Source organism: Lacerta agilis, chromosome 13, assembly GCF_009819535.1.
Source record: "Lacerta agilis isolate rLacAgi1 chromosome 13, rLacAgi1.pri, whole genome shotgun sequence".
NCBI classification, from domain to species: domain Eukaryota; kingdom Metazoa; phylum Chordata; class Lepidosauria; order Squamata; family Lacertidae; genus Lacerta; species Lacerta agilis.
Window position 1 is genome coordinate 28,475,344 of NC_046324.1, and position 25,667 is coordinate 28,501,010.

Genomic DNA, 25,667 nt, shown 5'->3' on the forward strand with positions numbered 1-25,667 from the left:
TCTGCCAAAATTATTCACTATGACCATTTGGCACTTTGATGTCTTCCCTCTGCATTTTTCAGCCACACTCCCAGCCCATGCCCAGAGCTCAGCCAGGCGCCAGGCATAGGGAATGGACTGGCCTCTCCTCATTCGCCACCTCACAATTTACCATCAGGGATTATCTCCTTTTAAAGGGCACTGCATGGGAAACATGCAGCCCTTCAATCTGCTAAGGAAACATCTGCTGTTATCAGCCTGGGAAGAATTGGCTGGCGGTCAGCCCTGCCTGCCTGCCTAAGGGTAGCAGGGACTGGACATACCCAAACCCACTCCGAAGGGGTGGGGCTCTCTGCAACTTGTGCTTGTCTGAAGTCAACTTGTTGGCACTGGAAGGGAAAGGCAGAGGGCCAGGCTCCTCAAGTTTGAACCAGATTTCTCCAACCTGGTGCCCTCCAGATGGTTTGGGCTACAGCTGTGCTTCCTGGGCCTGATAGCATTTGGAGAGCACCAGGTTGGTGTAAGCTGGTTTGCAGCAGATCTGGCTGATACAGATGCTTCATTTGTTGTTGTTCAGTCATTCAGTCGTGTCCGACTCTTCATGACCCCATGGACCAGAGCACGCCAGGCACGCCTATCTTTCACTGCCCAATGATGGACCCTATAGTTCCTTCTGCTCCTGAATAGGTATAAGGGATTATTATTATTATTATTATTATTATTATTATTATTATTGCAAAAGTGAGGGGTCATTGTGGTTCAAGGGCATTTGCTTCTGCTTTGGGGCTAGATTCGTAATAATAATAATAATAATAATAATAATAATAATAATAATAATAATAATAAATTACTTATACCCTGCCCATCTGGGCGGGCCTCCCCAGCCACTCTGGGTGGCTTCCAACAGGATATTAAAAACACAATAAAACATCAAACATAAAAACTTCCCTAAACAGGGCTGCCTTTAGATGTCTTCTTAAAGTCAGGTAGTTATTTATTTCCTTGAAATCTGGTGGGAGGGCGTTCCACAGGGTGGGCGCCACTACTGAGAAAGCCCTGTGCCTGGTTCCCTGTAACCTCACTTCTCACAGATGAGGGAACCACCGGAAGGCCCTCGGTGATTGCTCCCTCATATGCAACATGTGCACCTGCAACTCAGCAGCTGTGACAAAAATAATAATAATCCAGGAAGTCCTCCTTTCTCCTAACATGGAAAGTGGTTCCCTTAAGGTTGCCTTAAGTGGAAGTTCCTCAGCAGAGCAGAGGCATAGAAAGGTCAGGTGGTACCCGGTGTGGAAAATTTATTGTCACCCCCCCATTTATTCCCCCCCCTACAAAAATGGTTTTACGTTATTTCATATTTTCTTACAAAGGAATAATAACAAGTAATAATAATAATAAACTTTTATTTATATCCCGCCCTCCCCGGCCGAAGTCGGGCTCAGGGTGGCTAACATCAGATACATAACATTGGTATAAAATCGAACAATAATTAAATTACTTCCTAAAAACCTCTCAAAATCAAATTAAAGTCTAATTAGATGGCTTTCCACAGGGTTAGGGTTGGGAACAGTAAGTGCTCCACTGAACTGAAATTTCAGCCTTCACGACATAGGAAAACAGCCAAGTAAACAGCTATTTTGGTGGAGGAGGATCAAGATATTAACCGATATGCATGAAATTTCATATATAGCTATATAATCCCTAGTATAGTAAGATAAGACCTTTGGAGCAGGCATTTTCAAAAAAAAGTTTTTATGAACTGTCCTAGTAGGGCAGTAATTGTCCTTTGATAATTTGTCACACCCTCCATTATGGAACATGGGGCGGTCCGCCCCCTACGCCCCCCTTGCTACACCCCTGTTCCTCAGGGAAGTAGAGTGCGTGGAATATTGCATTTGGTACATGACATCCATAAAAGGCAAACTAGCATGACCAGTTGGTCCAGTCAGTGCTCGCTTCGGCAGCACATATACTAAAATTGGAACGATACAGAGAAGATTAGCATGGCCCCTGCGCAAGGATGACACGCAAATTCGTGAAGCGTTCCATATTTTTACTAAGAAACCAGAGGCCTTTCTGCTGGGCATGACCAACCATGAGATCCCAAACAAAGACAGAATATTTTTTTATGTATGCCACAACAGCTGCTAGGATGTTAATTGCTAAAAACTGGAAAAGGGAAGAACTACCAACAGTGGAAGACTGGCAGATGAAGTTAATTGAGTATATGGAACTCGCAGAACTGACCGCGAAACTCCGAGACCAGAGGGAGGAGAAGGTGCAAGAAGACTGGAAGAAGTTTAAAGAATATTTGAAACGACGTGAAAAGTTAAATATCTGAAATTGAAACCAGTGGACATTATAGGCGATAGCATTAAAATGTTAGTTTAAAATAGAATATAAGAAGATAGAATTGTGATTTTTTGTATTTTCTGTATTTTTGTTAAGAAGAATGTGATAGATATAAGATGTTAGATAAGGATTAAGATTAGTTTTAAAAGAAGAGTTAAAGGTGTTACAAAGTTACTATAGTATATTTGAAATGAACGCAGAAGAGAGGGCGTGAGGAAGTCCCCCAAGTAAGATTAGAAATAAGATTAAAATGTTAAATAAGTGTTTAAATGTAAGGTAGGTTTTTTCTTTTTTGTTGTTTTAGGTGTGTTTTTATGTATTGTATTAGTTTTCTTTTGTCTTGTATTTTGTAGGTTGTATTGTATTGTGTATGTATTTTTTTTTCTTGTATTTTGTTCAAATACCAATAAATTCCTTTGAGGGGGAAAAAAAAGACCAGTTGGTCCAGTCCTTGGGACTTCTGAGCAACACAAAAAAGTGGATCCAGTCAGTTGCAATTTAAGGGCCATTTGACACTTATCCCATTGCACTAAATTTTGAAGGCAAGCCACCCAAATTCTCAGCTCAGTCAAGTATGTGAGTGTCCATCTCCTCCTCCTTGTGTTGCTAAATGACTAGGAGAAAAACTGGCCTGGCCTGTTCCTATGCCTTTGATGAGAGGCTTAATTCTCGAGGCATAAACTTTTCCTGTCATAGAGAAGAACATCAGCATCATCTGCTCAGGCCTGCAGATCAAGCTGCAATTCAATGAGCTGCACAGGAAGACAGGCTGGTAAACAAAACAGGGGAAGAAAGTTGGCAACCTTTGCTCTTCTCCAGACCTTTGTTTGCATTTCAGACTGCCTCACATCCCCTCTCTCCAGCTCTTGGTGAAAATGCCTGGTGAATTCCTCTCTGTGGGAGTTTGTTTATAATTAAATCATCCTGTTGCTTTTCCGACAAAGTGCCGGGAACTTTTGTGCCCGACCCGCTTCTGATGTGAAGGCGGCAATCTGACAAAGGCAGCATGTGCGCTGGTTGTTAGGGGGAAAGAGAAGCATCCCCCCGCCTGCCTTCAAGAAAAATCAGCCGTGCTTTGTTTTCCAGCAAAGCTCTCTTATAAAGATCTTCGCTGACGCTCTGGGTCAATAATTAAATAAGGGAGTTAATTCTCTAATTACCTGCTCTTTCTAGGAAACAGAGGAGAGGCCAGAATTAAAAAAAATCAGAGGTGGGAAGTGGGTGTGTGAGCTGTAAGAATAGGAAATGGGGGGTAGGGGGGGTAGAACCTGCCTTCCCATCATGCAATGCAAAAATTTAGCTTGCCTGGGCAATTATCATCTGAGCATCAGAAATCCCATGACATGACATATGCAAAACAATAACAGCCACATGTAGTTTGTGGAAGACGGGCAACATGGGACCAATTAACGCCATCAGTTGAGGTGCTCGTTATGGCTTGATTAGTTTGCCTTCTCTGACAGGCAGGACAGTTGCAATACCCTCCATGAAAGGTTTCTGACATTCGTCTTTTGCACAATGCCTGTGATAACAGGAGTGTTTGGAGTGTTACTGAAGACTCGAACCTTACTCAAAGTTAGCGTGCAGCAGCAGACTATTGTCGTTGGACATAGCACAAGAGTTACCCCATATACGCCCACTCAAACAGCTTTGTTCTGCAGAACTGGCACTGCCACGGGTGCCGCATAATCCTCGTTCCACATTTGTAAGAAATCAGTCTTTTAGCGTGGTAGCACCTACACTTTGGAACTCCCTGCCTGTTGACACGAGGCTGGCGCCTTCACTGTACTCTTCTCGGCAGCTGCTGAAAACATTTTTGTTTAAGCAAGCCTGTTCAGAGGGTTCATGTGGTTTTAATTTATTTTCAGTTTATTGTTATTTTAAAAGTGTGAAATGATTGTTGTTAAGTTTTCGTATTGATAACTTTATTGCTATATCGTTTTTTGGTAAATCGTTTTGAGTTTGTTTGTTTGTTTGTTTGCGAGAAAGCAGTGTATAACTTTTATTAAATGAATTAATAAAATAAGATGGGAAAGTCACCCAATTTGCCTGCTTTAAATTGCACACCCTAATCTGTTGTCTGTCTGTCTGTCTGTCTGTCTGTCTGTCTGTCTATGCATCTGTATCCCACCTTTTTCTCCAAGGGGTGAGAATGAACATTCTGCTTTCCTTCCCTATCTAAAGGGAGCTGCCTCAATTCCTTCCCATTCCTGGATCAGGAAGATTATGCATTGTACTGAGTCAGATCTCGAATCCATCTGGACCACTGTATTATGTACACTGGCAGCAGCTCTCCAGGTTTTCAGGCAAGGAGTCTTTCTCAGCCCTACCTGAAGATAATCTGAAGATGCCACTGGGTGGCTACATGCCAGGGATCCTTTAGCTGTGATTCCTGCATTGGACTAGATGGCCTTTGGTGTCCCCTTCCAACTGTTCTACCAACTTTCTACTGTTCTACCATTCTATGCCTAATCCAGCCCCCCCCTGACCTTCATCCTCTATTGCTGTCATCTCTGCCCAGAAATTACAAGCACGCATCCAAACATTTGAAACCCTGGTTTTATTCATATTCATGACATCGGCATCTCCATAGCAACAGAAGCGCTTCATAAGGAGGAGGGTGGTGGAAAAGGTGGAGGCAGGAAAAAAAGACTAAAAGCAGGGTGGGCACCCAAGGGAGGCGTTGGCACAGGGGGAGCAGCACTCTGGGCAGGGGGTGGTTTAGCCAGGCTCTCTTTTGGTCAACTTGCCTCACTTCCAGATGATATGGAGGCATGGGCATAGCCGGGGGAGGGCAAGGGGGGGCAGCTGCCCTCCAAATCAATAAAAATACATAGCAAACTGAGGTTCTCCCTGCCCCCGCCCCCAACAAAAGGCCTGCCTCCCCTAACAAAAATCCTGGCTACGCCCAAGTATAGAGGTCTGCTTCTGAGAGGAGCGGGGGACTTGGGACAAAATCTGGGCCAGGAAGACTTAAATTGTGGATCTTAAACATCACCGATCAATTTAGAAGTCTGGATTGTTGGGGCATGATGAACTCCCCCCCCCCCCGCCCTTCAGACACAGCCAGTCAGCAGATGGCCCTGTGACAGGAACAATACTAACAACAATAATAGTTGTTGTTTATACCTTTTAGTTTTGGGGTATGGAAAGCCTTTCTCCTGTGTTGCCTCTGTTATGCCTACAAGTACACCAGGCAAGTTAGGTCAGTCTTATCACCCTCATTGCACCAATGCTGTGTTACATCAGAAGCAGCTAACTAGGCTGCTCCAAAGTGTATGCAGAGAAATGAACTCCCATCAGTTATCTTTCAGGTATGCTTCTTTCCCCCCAGTTTCCAGTTTGTGGTCATTTGTTGCAGATGAAAATCAGCAGAACACAGCTGTAGCCGAAGGCGACAACAACAGAAAGGAAAATGTCTCCTACCAAGGATTACAAATGCTAACTCTAAGCTCTATAAATTAAGAAAGGAAAGAAAGCTTTAAGAGGCAAATTTTAACATTGGATAAGGTTTTTTTATTTATAACTCTTCCTTTGTTGTTTTCAAAAGAAAAGCATACAAACATCGTGTCCATATTAGGAAGAAAGAGAACGCTATATTGAAATCAGAAACAATTGCCTTGAACGGATAAGGAATGCTATCTTTTGGTTCAAATAATTAATGAAACCATTTCATTGCAAAACAAACTTTGTCAGAGCTGTCAGTCTCCCGCGTCTAAAATGACAAATGGCAGTTAACACATTATTATCATAACCTGGCAGGTAAATGAGATAACTTCTAACAATATGCTCTATTTCTCTTTTATTGACACAACGGAAAAATGAAAGTGCAGTATAATGCAGTACAAAATGAGCACTCATAAAATCCTGGGGTAAAATTTGAGTCAGCCATGAGTGGATAAGGTAAAATAACCATAATCATAATAGTAATCAGGGTAAACCCTGTATTAGGATACGTTCAGGAATCCTGCAGTCCTACACAAACCTCAAAGCTTGTGAAACTCCCCATGGACCAGACCAAAGGAGTACTACTTGCATGTCTGGACTAGGACATGTTCTGATGAGATGCATAGTTAAACTATGGAACTCACTGCCACAGGAGGCAGTGATGGTCACCAACCTAGACGGCTTTAAAAGAGGGCTAGACAAATTCATGGAGGTTACAGCTATCGGTGGCTACTAGCCACAATGGCTATGCTCTGCTTCTGCAACTGGAGACAACAATGCGTCTGCATGCCAGTCGCTGGAAGCCACAGGAGGGGAGAGGGCTCTTGTGCTTGAATGCTGCTTGAGGGTTTCCCACTGGGGCATCTGGTTGGCCACTGTGAGAAGAGGATGCTAGACCAAGATATCCATTATCCATTATTTCCATAGGTGCTGCAACACAACAGTGGGAAAGGCACAAGCCATTTTTTTCAATAAGATAAATATTTCTGGCCAGCCACATCCCTATGCCTTTCTCTTGCCACTGGCAGGACTATTTCTCACTTCATAGACTATGCATATTGCTCTACAAATTGCCATTTTAGGATATGCAACATGCATTATTAGTACTATTAATACTATTAAGTGTATTATTAGTACTATTAAGTATAAGGGATGGGGGTGGCACTGTGGTCTAAACCACTGAGCCTCTTGGGCTTGCCGATCAGAAGGTTGGCGGTTTGAATCCCTGCGACGGAGTGAGCTCCTGTTGCTCTGTCCCAGCTCCTGCCAACCTAAGAAGAAGAAGAGGAAGAAGAGTTTGTATTTGATATCCCACTTTATCACTACACAAAGGAGTCTCAAAGCGGCTAACATTCTCATTTCCCTTCCTCCTCCACAACAAACACTCTGTGAGGTGAGTGGGGCTGAGAGACTTCAAAGAAGTGTGACTAGCCCAAGGTCACCCAGCAGCTGCATGTGGAGGAGCGGAGACGCGAACCTGATTCACCAGATTACAAGTCTATCGCTCTTAACCACTACACCACACTGGCTCTCACCTAGCAGTTCGAAAGCACGCCAGTGCAAGTAGATAAATAAGTACTGCTGTGGCAGGAAGGTAAATGGTGTTTCCGTGCGCTCTGGCTTCTGTCATGGTGTCCCGTTGCACCAGAAGTGGTTTAGTCATGCTGGCCACATGACTTGGAAAGCTGTCTGTGAACAAATGCCAGCTCCCTCAGCCTGAAAGTGAGATGAGCGCCGCAACCCCATAGTCACCTTTGACTGGACTTACCATATTTTTCCGTGTATAAGACGCCCCCATGTATAAGATGACCCCTATTTTTTAAACCCAAAATTAAGAAATTAAGTTGTTTAGCTTTGGGGGGGGGTCACTTCCGCCAATCGCCCGCCTGCCCACCACTGCCAATCGCTTGCCACAGCCACTGCCACACCTGGCCGCAGCCGCCAATTGTCTGCCCGCTCGCTGCCACTAACAGCCCACCCGCCCATTTGCTGCAGCCGCCAATCGCCTGCCCAATTGCCATAGCCACAGCCAATGGCCAGCAGGCCTTGCTGCAGCCACCAATCACCTACCCAATCACCACTGCCAATCTCCTGCTTGCTGCTGCCATTAATCACACGTCCCCCCCCCCTCTGCATTCACTATCCATGTATAAGACGGCACCCAATTTTTGCCTAATTTTTTTTTTAAGCAAAAAACATTGTCATATACCCGGAAAAATATGGAAATCTGTCCAGGGGTCCTTTACCTTTACATTTATTAAGTATAAACCACAAGTGAAAACCGGTCCCATGTTGCAGCTTAGGAGTCAGAGGTGGGTCTCAGTTCTGGGCCAGTTGAAGATCACTGTCTAGGGCCACCTGTGGGGTTTGGTGCTGAACTTTGTTTGATTGAGCCTTTAAAAAAAACCCACCCTTAATTCTAGGGTCATTCAGCCTGTGGTGGCATCCTAGCAGGGCTTTTTCCTTCTCACTATGGACACACCAACATTGCCTTGTGGCCCTCCAGAAAATTTCCCATGAGGGAATGTGGCCCTTAGGTTGAATTAAGTTCCCCACCCCTGCTGCTCCACAGAAGCGGCAGCTGCCTAGAGCAGGAGTCCAATGGGAAACAGAAAGGAAAGCTGCCAAGAAGAGCAAGATGCAAGGGATTCTTCCGAGAGCTACAAGTGTGACTAATACTGTAGCTCCTTTTTTACTGGTTGTTCCCATCATTTGTACATCTTTGTTTACATTCCCAAGGATGCTGTGTTCTTCTTTAGCAGAATGATGGTGCAGAGCCTGGTGACGCCTCTTTTCTGCACATGGATCAGTGTGGGGACCTCTGGGTCAAAGGCTTACATTTTTCATCTCACTCTCTGTCCAAGGAGCTCCAGAGGTTCTCCCTCCAGTTTGTCCTCACAATAACCCTGTGAGGTAGAACAGTCGGGGGGCGGCTGCCCTACGGTCACCCAAAAAGCTGAGCAGGCCCTTGAAGCTGTTGCCAAAATCCAACATGCGCCAATGCACCACACCAGCTGTCAGTTGTAGGGAGGCTCTGAGATCATGGCTCAAGGGACACCCCCTGTCAGCCTTTAAGCTGCCAAATTTCTACTTCATAAGTGGGATCTCTGGCTCTCATTCTGGTGTGCACAGCATCAATCATCCTGCAGGGTGCTCCTTTTCATTTCCCAAATTAGGAAGCTGTGCTGCAAATAGGTAAAGGTACCCCTGACTGTTAGGTCCAGTCGTGAATGACTCTGGGGTTGCGGCACTCATCTTGCTCTATAGGCTGAGGGAGCCGGCATTTGTCCACAGACAGTTTTCGGGTCATGTGGCCAGAATGACTAAGCCGCTTCTGGTGAACCAGAGCAGCACATGGAAATGCCATTTACCTTCCCGCCAGAGCGGTACCTATTTATCTACTTGCACTTGATGTGCTTTCGAACTGCTAGGTGGGCAGGAGATCGGACAGAGTTCACCCCATCGGACAGGAGCTCACCCCATCGTGGGGATTTGAACCGCCGACCTTCCAATCGGCAAGCCCTAGGCTCTGTGGTTTAGACCACAGCGCCACCTGCGTCCCTTAAATACTGTGCAGTGATTAAAAGGGCTCTTTGCCATTTGGCATTTGCCAAGGAGGAGAAGCTCCTTGGGCTTTCTCCTTTGGGGGACAGGCTACCACTAACAGGCAGAACCTGCAGCTCTGCACACAGAAAGTAGCAGGTTCAATTTCTGGCATCTGCAATGGAAAGGGTTGCGTAATGGAAGAGGCCCCCTGCCTGACACTCCGGAGAGCTGCTGCCAGTCAGAGTGGGCCTTAATAAGCCTGGGGAAATCGAGCTTAGACTGTTATCCTAATCTCTGAGTGGTGTGAGAATCCAGAGGTTCCAGGCGCTTCCCCAGGATCCATGTTTCCTTCGGAATAAGGCACAGTAGAGACTGTGGTGTCCTTAAGATATATGGTTTATTTACACATATATACAAGCTGTGACTACAATGGAGGGGTTCATAAGCATCAACACCCCAAAAAGGTATTGTTTTGGCAGAGGCAGAGAGAAGGCAGCATGGTGGGCAGAGGGATTCCCAGGATTTAGATGAGAAGGTGTTGGAGGATATGGAATTGTAGAGTTGGAAGGGGTCCTCACGATCATCTAGTCCAGCCCCCTGCAATGCAAGAAAATGCAGCTGTGCCATACATGGATCGAACCTGCAATCTGAGCATTATCAGCACCGTGCTGTAGTGTAACTGACTGAGAAAATTTAAAAAGTAGCACTGAGGATCTTCATAATACACCACAGCAATTTTCTAACATATGGACCAGTCCCTAGACTCTGGATAATATAGTTCCAGGCTAAGGGCTAGTGTGTGGAGGCACCTCACTCATGCTGTGGAAAAGCCCTGCCTCTGAGCAACACTAGGTCTCCCATCAAATCTCCCAATAGCTATGCTCATGAACCTTAAGAACACAGGACAAGCCTGCTAGATCAGGCCAATGGCCCATCTAGTCCAGCATCCTGTTGGAAACCGGCAAGCAGGACCCAAGCACAAGACCAAGTCTCCCCTCCTGTTGTTGTTGTTCAGTCGTTCAGTCGTGTCCGACTCTTCGTGACCCCATGGACCAGAGCACGCCAGGCACGCCTATCCTTCACTGCCTCTCGCAGTTTGGCCAAACTCATGCCAGTAGCTTCGAGAACACTGTCCAACCATCTCATCCTCTGTCGTCCCCTTCTCCTTGTGCCCTCCATCTTTCCCAACATCAGGGTCTTTTCTAGAGAGTCTTCTCTTCTCATGAGGTGGCCAAAGTACTGGAGCCTCAACTTCAGGATCTGTCCTTCTAGTGAGCACTCAGGGCTGATTTCTTTGAGAATGGATAGGTTTGATCTTCTTGCAGTCCATGGGACTCTCAAGAGTCTCCTCCAGCACCATGATCCATGAAGGAGCTCCCCTTCTGTAGTTTCCAGCAACTGGTATTCAGAAGCATGGCTGCCCCTGACTGTGGAGGCAGAGCAGAGCCATCCTGGCTTATAACCATCGACAACCCTATTCTCCCTGAATATGTCCAATCGTGGAAGCAAAGCCACCTTATTGCCGACAAGCTTGGCTTCCAGGCCTGCTGAGTTCTGGGAGAAACCTCCTGCGCCTGCATCTTGCTAGCTGCATTCATCCGTCTTCATTGTGCCTCTATGCTAATTGAGGGAAGCTGCACTGGCAACAGCTCATTAGTATTCCTGGTACCCGAGTAATTCCAGCAGCAAAATCCTGCATAATTCAATGCCTCTCCAACGGCACACGCTGTGATGCGCCCCTGGCTTCTCTCTAGGGCCAAGCTTCCCTTCCCTTCCACATGTGTCTACTCACACTTTGCACACCTGCTGGCTTCACAGTTTGGGCTGACCGACAAGGAGGAAAACTCGTAGGCTGCTCCCCACCTCTCACCCCTTTTCAAGAAAGGTACAGCTGTGCATCTGAGAGATCTCAAAAGCACCATTACGGGCCGTGCAGTGATCCTTCCTGCTCATTCTCTTACTCCACTCAAGCAGGAAAAAGTCTGGAGCATCCCAGCATTCCTTGGGGGAAAGAAGCATCCCACAATGCCGCTTTTCAGCTCCCCCGAGGATAATGTCTGCCAGCAAATATCTCTTCTCTCCCCTCTCATATTGTTGGCTTATTTGAAACTCTATAATAAAGGTCGTTTTATGGGACTATAAAAAATGCATTTGTCTCGCCTGGACAACTCTTGGAAAGATGAATCCCTGGGGGTCGGCAGGAGACATGAAGGCAAATGGACCTGTGCCTTGTGGGACTGATGCTTCTAGAAGGAGGTAACACTTTATTCCATTAGTCATTAGAAAGGTGGACAACTTTTGTCCTGGCAGGACAAAATCCTGTGCACACATGCATACCTACCTGCCTTCACAGCCAGGCAAAATTTCAGCCATGAAAAGCCCCCCCCCCCCCGCCCATTTCCATCCCCAGGAGAAGGCCCAGCTCCTGGATTTCTGACTCTAGATGGTTCTTAAAGGCAAATGAGACCTTGCTGAAACAAAGCAGGACATCCAAGTTGCAAAATGGTGCTTGTTGCCGACTTCCTGGTCCCAGCGCCCTGCTGAGTTTTTCTTTGCAGTGTCCTTGTGATGAGGGATGGGCAGATTTGACTACAGTCATACCTTGGTTGTCAAACACCCTGGAACTCGGATGTTTTGGCTCCCAAACACCGCAAACCCAGAAGCGACTGTTTCGGTTTGCGAACGTTCTTTTGGAACCCAAACGTCTGACAGGCTTCCACGGCTTCTGATTGGCTGCAGGAGCTTCCTGCAGCCAATCAGAAGCCACAATTTGGTTTTTTAATGTTTTGGAAGTTGAACAGACTTCCGGAACGGATTCCATTCAACTTCCAAGGTATGGCTGTATTTCCATTTCTCTCTCAGTTTCTTTTTCCATTCTTAAGCTAATGAATTTAACATACTTAATAACATAATTGTTGCCACACTATTTCTAGTGTAAAGGAAAACATCAAAACTATGTTTTTAAAAGTCATTAATTGCATATTAATTGCATATGTTTTTAAAAGTCATTAATTGCATGGATCACTGCCTTGTCGTGGCGAAGGGGCTTGAATTACTCAGGGAAGCTATGAGCTATGCCGTGCAGGGCCACCCAAGATGGACAGGTCATAGTGGAGAGTTTGGACCAAACGTGATCCACCTGGAGGAGGAACTGGCAACCCACTCCAGTATCCCTGCCAAGAAAACTCCATGGACAAAGACAACAGGCATATAAAAGATATGACGCTGGAAGATGAGCCCCTCAGGTCGGAAGGCGTCCAACATGCTACTGGGGAAGAGCAGAGGACAAGTACAAGTAGATCCAAAGCTGATGAAGCGGCTGGGCCAAAGCCGAAAGGACACTCAGTTGCGGATATGCCTGGAAGCGAAAGGAAAGTCCAATGCTGTAAAGAAAAGTATTGCATAGGAACCTGGAATGTAAGAACCATGAACCTTGATAAGCTGGATGTGGTCAAAAATGAGATGGCAAGAATAAACATTGACATCCTAGGCATCAGTGAACTAAAATGGACGGGAATGGGCGAATTCAGTTCAGATGACTACCATATCTACTACTGCGGGCAGGAATCCCGTAAAAGAAATGGAGTGGCCCTCATAGTCAACAAAAGAGTGGCGAAAGCTGTACTGGGATGCAATTTCAAAATGATAGATTGATCTCGATACGAATCCAAGGCAGTCCTTTTAACATCACAGTAATCCAAGTTTATGCACCAACTTCCAGTGCTGAAGAAACTGAAATTGACCAATTCTATGAAGACTTACAACACCTTATAGAAATGACACCAAAGAAGGATGTTCTTCTCATTATAGGGGATTGGAATGCTAAAGTAGGGAGTCAAGAGATAAAAGGAACAACTGGCAAGTTTGGCCTTGGAGTTCAAAATGAAGCAGGGCAAAGGCTAATAGAGTTCTGTCAGGAGAACAAGCTGGTCATCACAAACACTCTTTTCCAACAACACAAGAGACGACTCTACACATGGACATCACCAGATGGGCGACATCGAAATCAGATTGATTATATTCTCTGCAGCCAAAGATGGAGAAGCTCTATACACTCAGCAAAAACAAGACCTGGAGCTGACTGTGGCTCTGATCATCAGCTTCTTATAGCAAAATTCCAGCTTAAACTGAAGAAAGTAGGAAAAACCACTGGGCCAGTAAGATACAATCTAAATCAAATTCCTTATGAATACACAGTTGAAGTGAAAAACAGGTTTAAGGACTTAGATTTGGTGGACAGAGTGCCTGAAGAACTGTGGATGGAGGCTCGTAACATTATACAGGAGGCAGCAACGAAAACCATCCCAATGAAAAAGAAATGCAAGAAAGCAAAGTGGCTGTCCAATGAGGCCTTAAAAATAGCGGGGGAGAGAAGGCAAGCAAAATGCGAGGGAGATAGTGAAAGATACAGGAAATTGAATGCAGATTTCCAAAGAATAGCAAGGAGAGACAAGAGGGCCTTTCTAAACGAGCAATGCAAAGAAATAGAGGAAAATAACAGAATGGGAAAAACCAGAGATCTGTTCAAGAAAATTGGAGATATGAAAGGAACATTTCGTACAAAGATTACCACAATTAAGGACAAAAGTGGAAAGGACCTAACAGAAGCAGAAGACATCAAGAAGAGGTGGCAAGAATACACAGAGGAACTATACCAGAAAGATATAGAGGTCTCATCCACCCCAGGTAGTGTGGTTGCTGACCTTGAGCCAGACATCCTGGAGAGTGAAGTCAAATGGGCCTTAGAAAGCCTTGCTAACAACAAGGCCAGTGGAAGTGATGATATTCCAGCTGAACTATTTAAAATCCTAAAAGATGATGCTGTTAAGGTGCTACACTCAATATGCCAACAAGTTTGGAAAACTCAGCAGTGGCCAGAGGATTGGAGAAGATCAGTTTACATCCCAATCCCAAAGAAGGGCAGTGCCAAAGAATGCTCTAACTACCGCACAATTGCACTCATTTCACACGCTAGCAAGGTTATGCTTAAAATTCTACAAGGCAGGCTTAAGCAGTACGTGGACCGAGAACTCCCAGAAGTGCAAGCTGGATTTCGAAGGGGCAGAGGAACCAGAGACCAAATTGCAAACATGCGCTGGATTATGGAGAAAGCTAGAGAGTTCCAGAAAAACATCTACTTCTGCTTCATTGACTACGCAAAAGCATTTGACTGTGTCGACCACAGCAAACTATGGCAAGTTCTTAAAGAAATGGGAGTGCCGGATCACCTCATCTGTCTCCTGAGAAATCTCTATTTGGGACAAGAAGCTACAGTTAGAACTGGATATGGAATAACTGATTGGTTCAAAATTGGGAAAGGAGTACGACAAGGCTGTATATTGTCTCCCTGCTTATTTAACTTATATGCAGAATTCATCATGCGAAAGGCTGGGCTGGATGAATCCCAAACCGGAATTAAGATTGCCGGAAAAAATATCAACAACCTCAGATATGCTGATGATACAACCTTGATGGCAGAAAGTGAGGAGGAATTGAAGAACCTTTTAATGAGGGTGAAAGAGGAAAGCGCAAAATATGGTCTGAAGCTCAACATCAAAAAAACTAAGATCATGGCCACTGGTCCCATCACCTCCTGGCAAATAGAAGGGGAAGAAATGGAGGCAGTGAGAGATTTCACTTTCTTGGGTTCCATGATCACTGCAGATGGTGACAGCAGTCACGAAATTAGAAGACGCCTGCTTCTTGGGAGAAAAGCAATGACAAACCTAGACAGCATCTTAAAAAGCAAAGACATCACCTTGCCAACAAAGGTCCGTATAGTTAAAGCTATGGTTTTCCCAGTAGTAATGTATGGAAGTGAGAGCTGGACAATCAAGAAGGCTGATCGCCGAAGAATTGATGCTTTTGAATTATGGTGCTGGAGGAGACTCTTGAGAGTCCCATGGACTGCAAGAAGATCAAACCTATCCATTCTCAAGGAAATCGGCCCTGAGTGCTCACTAGAAGGACAGATCCTGAAGTTGAGGCTCCAGTACTTTGGCCACCTCATGAGAAGAGAAGAATCCCTGGAAAAGACCCTGATGTTGGGAAAGATGGAGGGCACAAGGAGAAGGGGACGACAAAGGATGAGATGGTTGGACAGTATTCTCGAAGCTACTAACATGAGTTTGGCCAAACTGCGGGAGGCAGTGAAGGATAGGCGTGCCTGGCGTGCTCTGGTCCATGGGGTCACGAGGAGTCGGACACGACTGAACGACTGAACAACAACAAATTGCATATCAGTGGTATGTTGTTGTTGTTGTTGTTGTTGTTGTTGTTGTTGTTGTTGTTTTAAAAAAACATTGCTAGCAAATGCCAACTGCCCACAGGACCCAACATGATGCTCTCATGTGAGCAGTTGGTTTTCTCTAGCAATGTTGCTTTTTAAAGAGGAGAGGGAGCTCCCTGCTCTTTCAGGAGGCGAGCCAAATGGGGAGGCCATCTCCTCTCTCCCTCCTTCCACACTGAGCTGGGGAGGGAGCAGGAAACACAGCAAAACCATCTGCAGTGTGTGGTGCGTCTAGAGGAAAAGACCCCCGCAGGGGGGATGGGAATTCCAGTGGCTTCCCCCACTAACACAAACGTGTGGTACTTATGGACTTATTGTATCTGTACTAGAGTAGGGTGCAGAAGCTCAGCATCAGGGGCCAAATGTGGCCCTTCAGGCCTCCCTACCTGGCCCTCAGATCTCATTCCAGGCCATGCCGCTCGTGGCTCTTGATTAACATTGTTGGAAGTTTGGGTGCAACTCAGCTTGCAGAAGAGGGGTCTGCATGGGGGTAAGACAGATGGAATGAGGGACCCCCACCTTCTCAGACTATCCCTGTATCTTTAAACTGTCAGCTGACCTCTCTATCGCCTTGTTGTTTAGACTGAAACATCTTAGGTTGCATCCTGTTTGTAACCTCCTCCTCCACCACCCATGTATCCGCTGGACCCAGAGACGAGAGGGCCTCTTGTAGTTGCCCTCTGAGAGAACGAAGGAGCAGGCATGACGGTCTTCTTCTTCTCTAGATTAGCTGGTTAGGTTAGAACTAGATATTTTCCTAGCCAAGTTGTGTACGTCTTGCAATAAACTACTTCGTTATTCTTCTTACCCTGCAAACATCTCTGTGTGTGCAACTGAAGGTCTACTTTCTAATGATGATTCACTACCAAATGCTACTCATACCAAAGGGTTTAAATAGGAAATTGAACCGTATTATTCCAATACACATCCTCCTTGAGTCTTTTGCCTGGCTGTAATAATAATAATAATAATAATAATAATAATAATAATAATAATAATAATAATAGTTATTATTATTTTATTACTACTACTACTACTACTACTACAATTTATTCTCCGCCTTCACTCTAAGGTCCCAGAGTGAGTTGCAACTATTATAGCACAACATTAACATGAAAATATGGGACTTGGATGGCACTGTGGTCTAAACCACAGAGCCTAGGGCTTGCCAATCAGAAGGTCGGTGGTTCGAATCCCTGCGATGGGGTGAGCTCTTGTTGCTTGGTCCCTGCTCCTGCTAACCTAGCAGTTCGAAAGCATGTCAAAGTGCAAGTAGATAAATAGGTACCGCTCCAGCGGGAAGGTAAACGGCGTTTCCATGCGCTGCTCTGGTTCGCCAGAAATGGCTTAGTCATGCTGGCCACATGACCCAGAAGCTGTCTGCAGACAAACACTAGCTCCCTCAGCCAGTAAAGCGAGATGAGCGCCTCAACCCCAGAGTCATCCGTGACTGGACTTAACAGTCAGGGGTCCCTTTACCGTTACCCAACATGAAAATGCAGTCTTGCACAATGTTAAGAACAATTTGCAACAACTTAGAACTACAGAAATAAGGTGGTTCCAAAAAATATACCTCTCAAGTGTAAAAAGATAGGGCAAAGAGGTGCGTCTTCAGCTTCTGTCCTTGAACTCTTTCTTACCCAGTTGGAGGAAAGAGAAAATGCATGTAGAAACTAGCTTACCATACACAGATAAAATTTACATTCCAGGCCCCACCCACGTTTGCTTCTGGCAGCTAGTCAGGCTGGCAAAAATTAACCCCTCCCTTTCCCCTTTATGTTGGAAGGGCTGTGGAAAGCTTGGTTCATTTATTCATGTTTAGAGGGAATGCCCCCGTGTTAAGAACTTTTGGAATATTATCCATTATATCCGCAATTACAGGCCAACCCTTTCTCCAAATCCTGCCCAAGCTCTACTGTCTTTGGACATAGACTTGGATTCCACCCTGCAGCTTCTTACTGACCGCAGCAAAATTAGCTGAACAGTGGAAGAGCCAGACTAAAATACCCCTGACTGTATGGGAGAATAATACCTGGAATGCAACAATGTCTGAGCTTCTCACCAGACACATGAGGGCAATTAGAGGCATAACAATTAGAGACACCTTGCAAGAAACATGGACCCCCCTTTCTTCAACTATGTTAATGACCCAAATCAAGACCTTGTTATACCGGCCGCTCAATATTCTCAGTGGAGATGTTACGCTAAGTAATATTTTTGATGGTTGAATGTATAAGTGTATGTCCAGAGACAATGGATAAAACAAACACCATTAGATGTACTGCTTGTTAAATGTCTAATGGTTATTATATTTGTATTTGTATTAAAAAAAAAACACCAATAAAATATTTGTTAAGAAAAATGCTTTTGCCTCTGTCTAAGGTCACCACTAAAAGGGACGCGGGTGGCGCTGTGGGTTAAACCACAGAGCCTAGGGCTTGCTGATCAGAAGGTCGGTGGTTTGAATCCCCGCGATGGGGTGAGCTCCTGTTAGAAATGACACCTGAGGAATTGAACGTGGGAGCTTTGTTTGAGCGTCTTCCCCAGCCTGGTGCCCTTCAGATCTTTTGAACTACCTAGCATGCAGTGCAAGTAGATAAATAGGTACCGCTCCAGCGGAAAGGTAAACGGTGTTTCTGTGCGCTGCTCTGGTTCACCAGAAGCGGCTTTGTCATGCTGGCCACATGACCTGGAAGCTGTACGCCGGCTCCCTTGGCCAGTAATGCAAGATGAGCGCCACAACCCCAGAGTTGGACACGACTGGATCTAATGGTCAGGGGTCCCTTTACCTTTACCTAAGCTCACCACTGGAATTATTATTATTATTAATTTATTATTATTAATTTATTATTATTAATTTATTATTATTATTATTATTATTATTATTATTATTATTATTATTCCCTTTGGGCATATGACCAAATAAGGTTGTGCAGATGGTAACAGCTCCCATTCCCTCCGCCTGCCCGCCCGCCCCCCCAGCTGAAGGAAGAACAGCAGTGCTGGATGGAGCTGATGGAGGCTGTAGCCCAAAACACCCCCCAGGCTGGGGGAGAAGGCTGGTCTTCAATCCTTGCCTGTCCATCTTCCTCTCTCCATCCCTGCCCCTTTTGCTGGTTCTCTTGTGGCGGAAACAATTCTTCCCCGCCAGCCCTTGGAATGCCAAGCAGCAGCTCAGCTCTTAGGGAAAAAACGATTGGAGATTTGCTCCTCCGCCTTAAAGGGACTATTCTGAGCACTTTAAATAAACGCAGGAGCGGGAAGAAAAGAGGGCAGTTCTCTGAAAGGAGTTACATAACAGCTCCGCTTCCTGCAGATGTCCGCGGCAATCTGTTCTCACCCATCAGAGAAAACATTGCATCACTCCGAGCTGAGATTAGGAAGAGCACAGGATGGTCACAAGGCAAGGCACAGCCAAGAAGGCAAGGTGGGCCCCCAATCCATCCCCACTGGCTCCTTTGCCATGCAGAGGAGTGGAAAGGAATGTGTGTATTTGGGATGGGCGGTAGGGGTTGGTTGGTTGGCTGGCTGTACCTTTCAGGAGTCTCGAAGCAGCTTGCCACAGGAGGAGTAGGCTGCAGCATGGCAATGCTTGGAATACTGTGTACCGTTCCAGTTGCTGCGCCTCAAAAAGGATGCTGTGGAACAGGGAAAGGTTCAGAAAAAGGCAAGCAAAACAATTAAGGGTCTGGGCTCTAGAGCAGCTCTCCTATGAGGGAAGGTTGCTACATTTGGGACTTTATAGTTTAGAAAAAAAAGATGAGGGAGGGGGAGACATGATTGTAATATATAAGATGGTACAAGGTGTGGGAAAAGTGGATTGGGTCCCTCTCTCATAATATTAGAAAGTGGTGCGGCCATCCAAGGAAGCTGAGTATTGGATGATTCAGGACAAAGGAAAGTCCTTCACACAGCACTAGGGCTGGGCAATATCTGGTTTTCTGCATAATAATATATCACCAGCTAAGCATCAAAATTACCAATATATCACAATGTCTGAAATAAGGATGGAGCTATGTAGAGGCATTGGCTGGCTTCATGGTTTTTCCTGCATCACGGTTTTTGCATAGCACACACATACATCACAGTTTGTGATATATTGCCAGGTCAAAAATTATGAAACCGATATTATGATATGGACTTCAAACCGGCTTTTGGATGATATATCGTCCAGCCCTACAAAGCACATAATTAAAGTATGGAATTTGAACCTGCAAGAGATAGGGATGGCCATCAACTTGGACAGCTTTTTTAAGGCTTCTGGAGGAACTGATGGAGGACAATGCTATCACTGTTCTACGAGATGTGAAGGTTGTGTGCCACCTCCAGCATCAGAGGAGCTATTCCTCTGAACACCAGTTGCTGAGAGGCAGGGGTAGGACATAGACACGTTGCAGGGCATAGAATCTTAGAATTGTTGAGTTGGAAGGGACCTCAAGGCTCATCTAGTGCAGCCCACTGCAATGCAGGGGTCTCAACTAAAGCATATGTGGCAGATGGCCATGCTGTCTGTGAGCACTTTGAATAGGATGCTGTGGTTACTGAGGTCCTGCTCACAGGCTTCCAAGTGTCATCACTTTGGCCACTGTGAGAACAGAATGCTGGAGCAGATGGGCCTTTTGGCTGATCCAGCTGCAGGGGGGTTCATTAAGAATTGTCTTGTCTGCCAGTGGTATCCACACCAGCCTTCACCATCCTGGTGCCTCCATACGTTGTGGACTACAGCTCCTGTCTACGCTAGCCTGCACAACTGTATGATGTCAGGGTTGATAGGAATGGTAGTCCAAAACATCTGGATGGCACCACATTGGTGAAGGGTGAACTCACGCTCAAACAGCATGGAGCAAAGAGCGGTGAACAATCGAAATCCAAAAGTGATTGTTCCGGTTTTTGAACGATTTTCGGAAGCTGAATATCTGGCACGGCTTCTGATTGGCTGCAGGACGCTCCTGCAGCCAGTCAGAAGCCGCGCTTTGGAAGTCGAATGCTTTGGAAGTCAAACGGACTTCCGGAACGGATTCCGTTCGACTTCCAAGGTACGACTGTACTCTTAAAAATGCAGAACGGGGAAAAGGTAGGGTGTAATCTCCACTCTCCATTTCTTATCCTGAGAGTACTAAAATAGAAATAGATTCCTTTATTGCTTGTTGTAATTGTGGATGTTGATGTGTTAGTGTTTGTGTAATTGGTTTTTTGTACTTGTCAACTGCTTAGAAGCCTATTTTGGCATTAAGGGGCATATAAATTTAATAAATAGGTGTGTACATGCCTATACACAGGCACCCACAAGGATCTGGAGATCCACACAGGAATGGAACATAAAAATGCCCCCCCCCATAAAAGTCCTGCAAGGTGACACAAGTGAGTTCTCTTGTGCATTTTGCTGTTGGAGGCGCAGGTGTGAGAGTCTCTTGTCCATTACACCGCCAGCCCCGAGTTTAATGGGCTCTCCTAACCGGCTGTAAGTGCCAGGCCGTAACTCAGCCCTGAGCTGGACCTTCTCCTCCTGCTGCTCTTTGCAAACACAGCCAGGTGAAAGGAGAGGCCCACCCATTCATCAATTAGGGCCATTGGCAGGCAATAGATCACAAGGGCAGGATATTTTCCCTGCTGCCAGGCTGGAGAAAAACAGAAGAATAAATAGCAGGATGGCTTTTCTCCTCCTGCACCTTCCTGTTCCATCTCTCTCGCTCTCCCTCCCTCCGTACCTGGGACTTCTGCAACCCCCAAAATCTCAGAGGAAAAGCAATTTGCTTCAAGGCTGAAGCACTTTCTGACCAAAGCAGGGCACCAGAGACCTTGGACTCCTTTTCCATGGGGCCTGCCTGAATGCGCATCTGGGAATGCAATTGAAATAGGGCCAGCAGCAGAAAGATGGAGTCTGAGGTCCTGTGCAGATGGCCATGTGATGTAGCAGCTAAAGTGATGTACGTGGACCTGGGAGTTGAGGGTGCAAGCCACACCTCTCACCTGTCCACAGAGGGTGGCCTTGGGCAAGTCCGTGCAGCACAGAAACCTCAACGCCCCATCTTTGGAATGGAAGTTTTGTTGAGCCACCCTTCCAGGAATTTCCAAAACAACGGAGGCAAGCAGAGTGCTCCTATGACTGCATTAGGACAGAGGACCCTTAACCTCAGCATCCCATTGTCAGGACCCCATACACAGAAAGGGAAATGGTACTGAGCGTGGACAGGGCTGGGCTTTGATTTTCCTGCTCCATGCCCCCAGACACTGGAGGGCAGTTGCGTTTTTCTGAGGCTCAAGGTAGCAGGTGGTTTTCAAACTGGCGCAACAGGAGGCTGCATTTACTGGCTCATTAAGCCACCCGTCTGTGTGCCTCTTGCAAGCAGCGAATCTGTTATTTGATGAATGCTAAACAGCCGTAACAAAAACAAGGCCCCCGTCACCAGGCACCTCGCTGCAGCAAAAACATACAGGGGGGCACAATCAGGGCTAGCTTAGTTCAGCCTTCCCCAACCTGGAGCACTCTAGATCCTCCTTAGTGCTGGCTGGGGCTGCTAGGAGTTGTAGTCCAAAACACCGAGTTTAGTGGTTCCCAAACCTTTTCAGGTCACTTCCCCCCTGGTCCGATAAACTCATTCCCACTATCCACTACCCCATCCTATAAAAATATTCAGGATAGCAGTTTGCACAACCAAGGAAGAGAATAGCACAAGCCCATTCAAAACAGTTACAGTCAGTTGCACACTTAGTAAAATTCCAATTAAAACTATGTAGTTCAATTCAAGGTAGTTCAATGGGGTTGCCACATTTTGAAGAGCAAAAAAGACGACACGTTTGTCAACTTCTACTCTTAACTATGGATCGCTATGACGACTCTACCCATGGGAAAAAGGACGTGTCTTGGAAAAAGAGGACACATGGCAGTGACCTTGATAAAGTGATAGTCATTTACATTTCCAGTGCCCTCCGCTACCCCACAGCCCACTCTGAGAACCACTGATCTGTAGGGTGCTAGACCAGAGAAGCAGGTTTGTTTTAATATTTTTAGCCAGCTTGGATGGGTATCTTGAGATACTGAGCATCAGTGATGCTACTGGAGCACCACCTCATGCTTTAGAAATGTCAAACCATTTTTTCTTGCAATGTTGACAAAGGCAGATAAGCCGTTCCGGCATCCCCACTGGAGATCTTACCATCCATCCTGTTGGGAGACCCTCTCCATTCATCCTAACTAGGGTTTGAGGGGGGGGGGAGAGTCTGCAATTGCCTGGTGCTAACGGAACAACACTCAGCGCATGCCCAGGGGTATCTTTGTACTGCATGCAACTCAGAATGGACCCACTGAAATGAATGAATGTAAGAAAACCTTACCATTTGAATTCAATAGGTGTGCTCTGTGTAGGATCCTAGGGTCCTATTGCAGGCATGACCTTAATTTGGGTTGCCATATGTCCGGAATTTCCCGGACATAGACGGAGTAGATGGAATATGGCAGTCGGAAGCAGTTTCTGGGCAGAAATCTTTGAAATACGCCAACCCTATGCAGACATCCCAGCCTCAGTTTAAATGTGGCACCTCTGTTCACACACCCTGGACTGGGAGGCAGCTTGTAATTTTATTTATTTATAAATCAGAAACACTGTCAGTCCCTACTTGCAGAGTCAATCTCTCTCTCTCTCTCTCTCTCTCTCTCTCTCTCTCTCTCAGCAGCCATTCATGTGTCAGATTAAATGCATGCCTATCCTACTCCAGAGTGCTATTACAGCATCAGGGTAGTGGGTAGCAGCAAAGACATGGAGACGTGTGATGAATAAAACACAAGCACATTCAATCTGCTTATTGCAGAAATGGATTCTAGGAGAGACTGGGGGAGGGGGCTGATCCATGGGGCAAACAGGGCACTGCCCCACCAGCTGGGGAGGAGGAAGGGGGTGCGGTGGGGGCGGCCCGCCCTGGGTGTCACGATTGAAGGAGGGTGACAAAATGGTGGGCGTGACTCACCGCGGGGCCTGCAGCATGCCCAAGGCACGCATCTCTCCTAGGAGTGACGCGGTGGCTTGGGTGCCCACAGGCTCCGCGCTGTGCCAAACGGTCCGCCCACCACCTCCCCCTCAGCTGTAGGGTGGCTGAGTGGGAGAAGGCAGGCAGACTCCTTGGAGGCCCCGTGGAGCGTCCTGCCCCGGCTCACCCTGCCCCACAGCCGGCTGGCCCCACTCCTGGGTGCAGGGCATGCGCACTGCCCCAGGCACCCAATCGCCTTGCTCCGCTGCTGCCCACCAGCCTCAGTCTACCCTCAGTCAGCCGCCTGCCTGCCTGGTTTCTTGCTTACAGCCTATTCAGGAGGCAGCACTGCCTGCCGGCTTCTTCCTCCTCCTTGCAGAACTGGGCAGGGAGAGGGACAACACTAGAATGAGTTGGCTCTGGCGCCACCTACTGTTGGTCTCCTTGCCATTGGGCCATTGGGCTGATCCAGCAGCCAAGCCCTTCTTATGCTATGGGAGAGAAGGCTATTCATGTAGGATAAGGCCATCCATGTCTACTACCATGATGGTATGGTCTGCATCTATGGTTGAAGGCAGCAGTGCTTGTGAATACTAGTTTTCAAAACCACAGGAGGGGAGAGGGCTCTTGCGCTCATGCTTGTGGGTTTCTTCCATTTGGGGCCTCTTGTTGGCCGCTGTGAGAACAGGATGCTGGACTAGATGCCCCCCTCCCCTTTCACCTGACCCAGCTGCTTCTGGGCTCTTCTTTGTGTTTTATGATTCCTAAAGTGAACCTCCTGGGACAGAGCCAGTCTACCTTAGAATGCAGGAGATTGGCAGAAGGTGATTGCTCACACCTATTGCTTTTGGGCTTCCTGTTGGGGCATCTGGTTGGCCACTGTGAGAGCAGGATGCTGGACTAGATGGGCCCCCTGCAAGCTCTTCTGATATTCTTATTTCCTACTGTGTAGGCAGTGCAAACCTTTCTCCTCTGTCTCTGAGTCACTGCCTTCCTCCTCCTGCTGCAGAGGATAAGGCAGCCTGTCACATCTCTCGGTGCCTTTGGCTGACGTCAAGGTGCGTCTCTCCTCCAATGATGCAGCCTTGGGCGCACCCACCCACTGGTCCATTGGGAGCAAGCCTTCCCCAACCTGGTGCCCTCCAGATGTTTTAGACTAGAGCTCCCACCAGCACCTTGAGACAGCACAGCCTCCGGGATCTTGTGTTTCTACCTTCTTGCCAGTTTGGAATACAACGTCTTCCTTTTCATGTTCAGATACCCCGTGAACTCTGATTTCCTTTGAAGTGAATGGATGTTCTTTTTTAATCGAAATGCTGTGCTTGGGGGGTTCACAGCATTTTTTTCTGCCCACGTGTTACTGCTTTGGCTTTCACTACCGATAACCAGATGAATTACAGTGGTACCTCGGGTTAAGAACTTAATTCGTTCTGGAGGTCCGTTCTTAACCTGAAGCACCACTTTAGCTAATGGGACCTCCCGCTGCCGCTGCGCCGCAAGAGCACAATTTCTGTTCTTATCCTGAAGCAAAGTTCTTAACCAGAAGCGTTATTTCTGGGTTAGCGGAGTCTGTAACCTGAAGCATCTGTAACCTGAAGTGTCTGTAACCTGAGGTACCACTGTAGATGAATACGACTTAAAGCACCTACCATTTGGGGGGGGGGCAGTGGGTAGTTTGGGATCCCCTGGAAACTCTTTGGGTGATCTGCAGTGGATTGGAGAGGCTTTCAGACTCCCGAGAGCTCAGGCAGAGCAACGACAACAACAAAACGACTTTCCCCACCTAAATTATTGTTCTTGATTTATGCTGTTACATGCCACCTTCAATCTCCACTAGCAAGAATCCAGGGAGTTTCAGCTGCTTAGCTAGGGGTTGTGTTTCCTTTCGGACAATGAGGCACAGCAGCAACTGTGGTGTCTTTATGATATAGGGTTTATTTATGGTTCAAATTCCCTGCAATGGGGTGAGCTCCCGTTGCTCTGTCCCAGCTCCTGCCAACCTAGCAGTTCGAAAGCATGCCAGTGCAAGTAGATAAATAGGTACTGCTGTGGTGGGAAGGTAAACAGTGTTTCCGTGCTCTGGATT

The 25,667-nt window shown here is 46.6% G+C and overlaps 1 non-coding gene across 1 annotated transcript; it reads left to right on the plus strand.

Moving 5' to 3' along the window:
- Window positions 1-1,930: 1,930 nt before the first annotated feature.
- LOC117057221 lies at window positions 1,931-2,037 on the plus strand. The gene has a single exon (XR_004427808.1). It is a non-coding gene; the product is annotated as a U6 spliceosomal RNA (small nuclear RNA).
- Window positions 2,038-25,667: the final 23,630 nt, after the last annotated feature.